This window comes from Malania oleifera, chromosome 8, assembly GCF_029873635.1.
Source record: "Malania oleifera isolate guangnan ecotype guangnan chromosome 8, ASM2987363v1, whole genome shotgun sequence".
Classification (NCBI taxonomy): Eukaryota; Viridiplantae; Streptophyta; class Magnoliopsida; order Santalales; family Ximeniaceae; genus Malania; species Malania oleifera.
Genome location: NC_080424.1, coordinates 53,959,351 through 53,966,746, shown reverse-complemented (window position 1 = coordinate 53,966,746; position 7,396 = coordinate 53,959,351). Strand labels below are relative to the sequence as shown.

Below are 7,396 nucleotides of genomic sequence, written 5' to 3'. Positions count from 1 at the left end.
AGTTTGTATGACTGGTTGGGCTAGAGATAACACATTTAGACTAGTTAGGACAAACTCATCCATCTCATCATTGAGTGAACCTATTTCACTTGAATCACTTGAATCACAATCTGACACACGTAGCACCATGACTGAGAATGAACCTCATGATATGGAGAACCCTAATAGGACATTCAGAGAATATTTGCAACCCATTAGGACCAGTACCCCATCTTGCATTATTCTACCTTTGAATGCAAATGCTTTTAATTTTAAACCTGGGATGATTCCATTGTTACCTCATTTTCATGGCATTGAATCTGAAAACCCATATTTGCATATTAAAGAGTTTGAAGAAGTGTGTTCCACATTCATGGATAGAACATGCACTGAAGAGGTAATAAGACTGAAATTGTTTCCCTTTTCTTTAAAAGACATGGCAAAAACCTGGTTTTATTCCTTAAAGCCAAGATCCATTGGGACTTGGAAAGAAATGTAAACTGAGTTTTTAAAGAAATATTTTCCCATGAAAAGAACTAATGCTTTGAAAAGACAATCATGAATTTTTGCCAAAAGGATGTGGAAACATTTTATCAGTGTTGGGAACGTTTCAAAGACCTCTTAAATGCATGTCCTCACCATAGGTATAAGAATTGGAGGGTCATCAATTTTTTCTATGAGGGGTTGCAACCAAAGATGAGGCAATTTGTAGAAACAATGTGCAATGGTGAGTTTTTCAATAAAGAGCCTGAAGAAGCTTTTGACTATTTTGATTATTTGGCTGAAAACGCCCAATCTTGGGATGTCTCTAATGTGTATGATAGATTTGTAAAGAAAAAAATGTATTAGTGGGGGTGGTAAGTATCAATTGGAAGAAGTTGATGATTTGAATGCTAGGCTTGCATTGATGTCCAAAAAGTTAGATTCCATTGAGCTTAAGGAGGTAAATGAAATGCATGTTTTACCATCATCTTCTAAAAAATGCAGCATATGTGAGGATCCAGGGCATGCAACTGATGCATGTCCAACTATTCCTGCTCTTAAGGAAGTTTTGCTTGATCAGTCTAACCCGGTGTATATGGTTTCTGAGATTTCTTATGAACCTTATTTTGATACTTACAATGCAGGTTGTAGAAGTCATTCAATTTTCAGTTGGATGAATGACCAAGTGGAGCCATCTCCCCAGGGACAAAGTTAATACATTCCTTTTGCAGCATCTGGCCAAGACTTGGGACCCTCTTACTTTGCAAATCAGCCTCCTTCAATGCAAAGAAGGGAAATGGAAGATTCCATATAGCAGCTAACCGTTAGCTTGCAATAGTTCATGGCAAGCCAAAATGTGATCAACTCTCAAACTTCTCAAGCCATCAACGAGATAAGCACCGAATTGACTAGGCTGAACACATTATTGAATGCTTTGGAGATAGATGAATCCCAATTTCAAGCCCAGCCAGATACTCAAGTGCAGATTGCAATCATGGAACCGTCATCCTATATTGAAGCAAATGTCAATGATTGCAATGCCGAAGCAAATCTCAGCTATGGTAAGGTGACTGGTGCACTAGATAAAGAAGTTGAGCAGAATGGTGAGAGTTTAACCTTCAAGGAACCAGGTACAAATTTTAATGTTGATGCTTCTGAAGAACCAAAGGTAATTGTTCTGAAAACTTTTCCTCAAAGACCGGTTCTTAAAGAAGTATATTTCCTGGAAACTATACTTGATAAGGATCCTTTCTTGTTAAAACAAGAAAGACAATTTGAAAATGTGTTGTCTGATATTGTGGAGAGCATTGATTTATTCAGAGATCATTTCTGTGCAGATAACAAAACTGACCCATTGTGGCGGCTCAAATTTGCAGACCTGCCAATTCAATTTATAAATCTGCACCCACCAGACGAAATTCCTCCTAAGCCTCCTCCAGACACACTATGATGTTTTGGTTTCCTTTGTTTTCATTTTGTTTCATTCTATCTTATTTTTAGTTTATTGATAGGTACATTTTCATTTAGTTCAGTTTTCCTTTTCCATTATTTCTCCACCCAGGTACACCCTACTTTTCCCGTGCACAGTTTTTCTAGTTCCCCTATACTTTCACATTGAGGACAATGTTCCATTTTAGTTGGGGGGTGGAAGAGAAATTATCCCGTGGTTTGCATGCTTTAAACATATGTTGGTTTACCTTGGGAAAATACTATCATGGAGCTCAAAGCATGCTAAATTCCTCATTTGTGAACGTTACATGCCACCTTTTTTTTTTCCTTGAGGATATGGAACATGTATGATGTAGTGCAATCAAAAGGTTTAAATCAAAAGAGATTTTTATCCATTTCACTTAGTTTCATCCAAGGGAAGGAGGTTGAAAGTCTTACTGCACACACTACATAGGTTAGAAAACTTAGAATGACTACCTTAGACCATATTTGGTCGATATACACTTTAATTATTTGGGACTCTAATGAACCATATCCTAATGGCTTAAAAAAAAAGGATTTGAAGCAAATGAAAATAATAAACAAGCCAGGGATTGATTGAAAAAAAAAATCAAAAAAAAAAAAAAGAAAAAAGAAAGAAAAGAAAAGAGGGAAGCAATTGTGTATTGGAAAGGGCTACCTATTACCGGGGTCCTAACTAAACAAAAAAAGTGGGTACCTTTTGAAACATAGTAGCGTGAAAGCCACCGTTGTACATTTATGCACTAGAAATGGCTACCTACTACCGGGGTCCTAACTAATCATAAAAAGTGGGTGCCTTTTAAAGTGTAATAGTGTGAAAGTCGTCAATACAATGGTTTTGAATTAGAGTAAGACCGTACGGTTGTCTTAGACTAATTGTTGTGATTGAAACTGTTAATGCCTATTGGTAGTCAATTTTGGAATTCTAACCATTTCTTGTACACGTAAGCTGCGTTACACTCCATTACCTTGGTTGAGTTACTAGATGGTGTATAAATTTTCCAGTTGATACTTAACTTGGGTTAATTAGTGTCCTGTGTTCCTAAACTCATTGAGCATATTTTTCATGGCATGTGATTTTCATAAGTATTGGAATTTCAGTTGTCACTCCCTTGGTTTGAATGTATTCACGTTATTTGCTAGAGACTAGCAAAACGTTAGTTGGGAGGTGTGATTACGCGTTAAAACTGCGTAATTGGGCACTTTAACTCGGTTTTTACAGCTTATATTTTTAATTAAATATCCAAATTTGTCCAATATTTTAATAAAGTGTCAAAATTATCATTCTTGAGTTTTATTGTGCAATTTACGAATTTTTGATAATTTTTTATCGTAGGAAAAGTCTCCGGAACAAAAACCGACACCTATTTGTATTTCATGTATAACTTTTCCGTTCGAGCCCCGATCGAGACGATTCAAATTTTTGGAGAAAAAGGAAATGATTATCTACAACTTTAGTGTTTCGAGCTTTGAGAGATACTGATGTTTACTAGGTCAAATTTGGCTTTGAAAATTCAGAATGGTTTAGGTGTTAGCAAAAAGAAGAAAGAAGAAAAAAATAAAATAAATAGATGAGTTGATTTGACCCGGCTATGCAGTCGGGTCATTCTTTTGAGTGCTGGGCGCTGGGTGTGTGGGTGGGTTTGTGTTGTTTCTTTTTTTTTTTTTTTTTTTTGCTTTGAAAAGTTAAAGAAAGGGGCTAGAAAGGAAAAAAATAAAAGAAATAGTTTTTAGGTTTTCTTTTGGGGAAGTCTTCAAGGGAGCCGTGTGGGGGGCTGCTGCGGGCAGCGGACTGCTGCACAAGGAAGATCACAGCAGCAGTAGCTGCTGTGTTGGAGAGCTTCTCATGGCAACATTCACCCTCTCTCTCTCTCTCTCTCTCTCTCTCTCTCTCTTGTTTAGATATTTTTTTATGGTTGTTTCAATACTTTATTTGTCTAGTTTAATATTAGATTGAATATTTTTCTTCACTTTATTATTTGAGTAGTTTATGGATTAATTAAATTCTTGTTCTTTTTAGTTTTTTATTTTGAATGATTCAAAACTACTTTAAGTTGTTTAATTTAGTATACATTGAAGCTAATATTTGGAATGATTTTAGGTTAGATTAATTAGTTCTTTAGTTTTAGTATATAACTAGAATATTGTTCTTTTAATTTGTTTTTATTTTATTTTATCATTGCAATGGTTTATTGTGGAATTAATTTGACTCGAAAAATTGGGATTGCAAGCATGAGTGGCTAAGTTCGGTAACTCGGGTTGTGGGTCAACGTCGTTTACTTTTCATGATTTGTTAGTTCTCCTATGATATTATTGATAAACTTTTATTTGGTTAAAACTGAAAATTGAAAGCATCGTTGATAAATCGCTGGCTCTTATTTCTTGTTTTGTTGTTGACGTTAGGCACATCAAAACCTTGATTTAATCTAGGGTTTTCATCAACTAATTTTTACATGACAATCGGTTGATGATTAATGACAGTTTTTATTTTCTTCCGTTTGGATGTGACCAATTTACTCGAGCTTTAGTAATAAAATTTCATCTTATTAATGCCTTGATTGGATTAACAAGAAGAGGAGTAAGGCCTGGGGAATGAGTAGACGATGGAAGCAAGCCGACATTAAACTCGTAACCCGAGTATTTGGTAAATTGTTTCAGTTAATCTGTTTAATTTGTTTGCGTTAGTAGGTTTACATTTTTGGAAAATTGATAAATTTTCAGTCTCATTTTGATAGTTTTTTTTCTCAAGAATCTCCCATTTTGTTTATTTTTTTCAAAATCATAAAAGACCAAAAATATTTTCAAACCACATTTTACAGAAACAGGATTTCACTAAACTTTCACAAATACTTTAATACACAGTGGTCCCTGTGAAATACAATCCTGGACTCATCCTTGATACAACTTGACGCTTTTGCACTTGGAAGTACAACTCAGTTTGAGTCAAAAGTTACCAAACTAGTTATGCAAGATAAAACCTTATAGTAAATAATAATGATAATAAGGCATGAGAAAAAGTTTGAGTTTTGAAAGTAATTCTTGTCATAAGGTATTACAATAAATGTATGTGTGTATATATATATATATATATATATATATATAGAGAGAGAGAGAGAGAGAGAGAGAGAGAGATATCCCCCTTATGATATTTTCTTAAAGTACTAGGGGTGTGCTTGCAGAAAAAAAATATTTAATTTTAAAACAAACAAGTCCAAATTTAGCACAAATTTTCTGGTTTGTCAATTGAGCACATACAAGAATAAAACTAGAAAACCACAACCACGATGATCCTAAAGATGTCAAACAATTTAAGGCAAGGATCACATGGTCAATATAAACAACACGTGGCAATATAAACAAATATTTTCAACAATATCATTTCAGTTATGCACATGCCACAGTGAGTTCACAATAGATCTAAGCTAAAAATATTTGTGAGCAAAACAAGATAGGAATTTATGTCTAGGTGCTCCCCCTATCAATTTGAGTACGTGCTTAGATTCTTTAACTACTTATACTAACCAAGATTAATTTCATTATGCTTAGTAGTATAAGTCATCAATCCAAATCTTTAAAATCAATTATACTGAGTATTGGTCAATTACATTTGCCACTTGATTAGTATAGTTGTCCCTATAGACTATAGATGCATAAGAAGATATATATTAAGGCATGCAATAATGTTCATGAACCAAGAACATTCCATATCAATTCATAAGTCTTTAAGCACTGGATATAATGTTCAGAGATTTCATAAGAGCCTCAATAATTCAGTAGATGAAAGTGAAGCATATGGATCATTTATGTGCTTTCTATAGGGATGGATCTGAGCCTTTCTAAACGGCTGACGATTATGCTAGGATGAAGTGTAATTATCTATTTGGTTTCACTCATCCTTTCAAAAATGTTTTAACCTTAATTTTATTATAATCATCTTTAGCACAAGGTTTTATTTTGGGAAAATTCCTGTCGAAATTTCGGCTGCATGCCGTTTGTAAATTGGACATTTTCCTATAAAACTTGTACCTGATAGGTTCAATTAAGCAATTTATAATTAAGTTCAAGGCACATGTGAACATATATCTGCTACCAGGATGCAATACACAAAGATGAAAATTCTAATAGGCCAACTCTTAGGAATACACCAACTCTAACACTCTACTACTAGGCCACTACAAATGCTACACTTAGGTTTATTTGGCCCAAACCCAACTCAGAGTTTAGGAGGAAAATCATACGCATTCGTCATAGTTGATGATTATTCAAGATATGCATGGGTTCTATTTCTAGGTCACAAAGTGAAGCATGTGAACAATTCATAACTCTGTGTAAGAAAAATCAAAATGAAAAGGGTTATACTATCACTAAAATCTGAAGTGATAGGGGTAGAGAGTTTAAAAATCAAAGCATGGAAGATTACTGCAATTCATTAGGAATAACTCATAATTTTTCGGCTCCTAGAACCCCATAGAAAAATGGTGTAGTTGAAAGGAAGAATAGGTCTATACAAGAAATGGCTAGAACTATGCTTAACAAACATAAGCTACCTAAATACTTTTGGGCTGAGGCAGTAAATACTGTTTGCTCTGTTCTAAATAGAGTTTTGATTAGACCATCTCTAAATAAGACTCCGTATGAATTATGGAATGGCCACAGACCAAACATATCATATTTTCATGTCTTTGGCTGTAAATGTTTTGTGCTTAGAGATAATGAACATTTAGGAAAGTTTGATGTGAAATCAAATGAAGGTATCTTCCTAGGGTATGCCTTAGATAGTAAAGCCTATAGAGTATATAATTAACAAACATTAACCGTTATAGGATCAATTCATGTAGTGTTCTATGAGCCAAATCTCTTCTCTAAAAGGACTGATGAAGATGAAATTGAGATAAATAATGAATTTGAAAAACTGTCCATAAAAGATGACTTGGAAAAGAAAAATGAAATCAAGGAATCATCCCCTGAAACTAATCAAATTGAAAATGAGGTTAATGAACTTCCTAGAGAATGGAAGTACATAAAGAATCATCTCATTGATCAAATAATAGGTAAACCATTATGTGGAGTAGCCACTTGATCCTCACTTAGAAATATGATTAGCCATTTTGCCTTTATATCTCAAGAAGAACTTAGGAATGTGAGTGAAGCAATTGAGGATGAATCATGGGTGTTGTCCATGCAAGAAAAGTTAAACCAGTTTGAGAGAAATAAAGTATGGATATTAGTTCCCAGACCTACGGATAATAGAATTATTGGAACAAAATAGATATATAAAAACAAGAAAGATGAGCATGGGATAGTTGTTAGAAATAAAGCAAGACTAGTTGCTCAAAGATATAACCAGGAAGAAGGAATAGACTTTGAAGAAACCCTTGCACCTGTAGCTAGAATGGAAGTCATTCGAATGCTTTTAGCGTATGCTACTTTTAAGGATTTCAAGCTATATCAAATGGATGTCAAA

The 7,396-nt window shown here is 34.2% G+C and overlaps 1 non-coding gene across 1 annotated transcript; it reads right to left on the bottom strand.

The window, feature by feature from the left end:
• Positions 1–519: 519 nt before the first annotated feature.
• On the bottom strand, positions 520–626 carry LOC131163205 (small nucleolar RNA R71). Its single transcript, XR_009138982.1, has one exon. It is a non-coding gene; the product is annotated as a small nucleolar RNA R71 (small nucleolar RNA).
• Between the last annotated feature and the right edge of the window lie 6,770 nt (positions 627–7,396).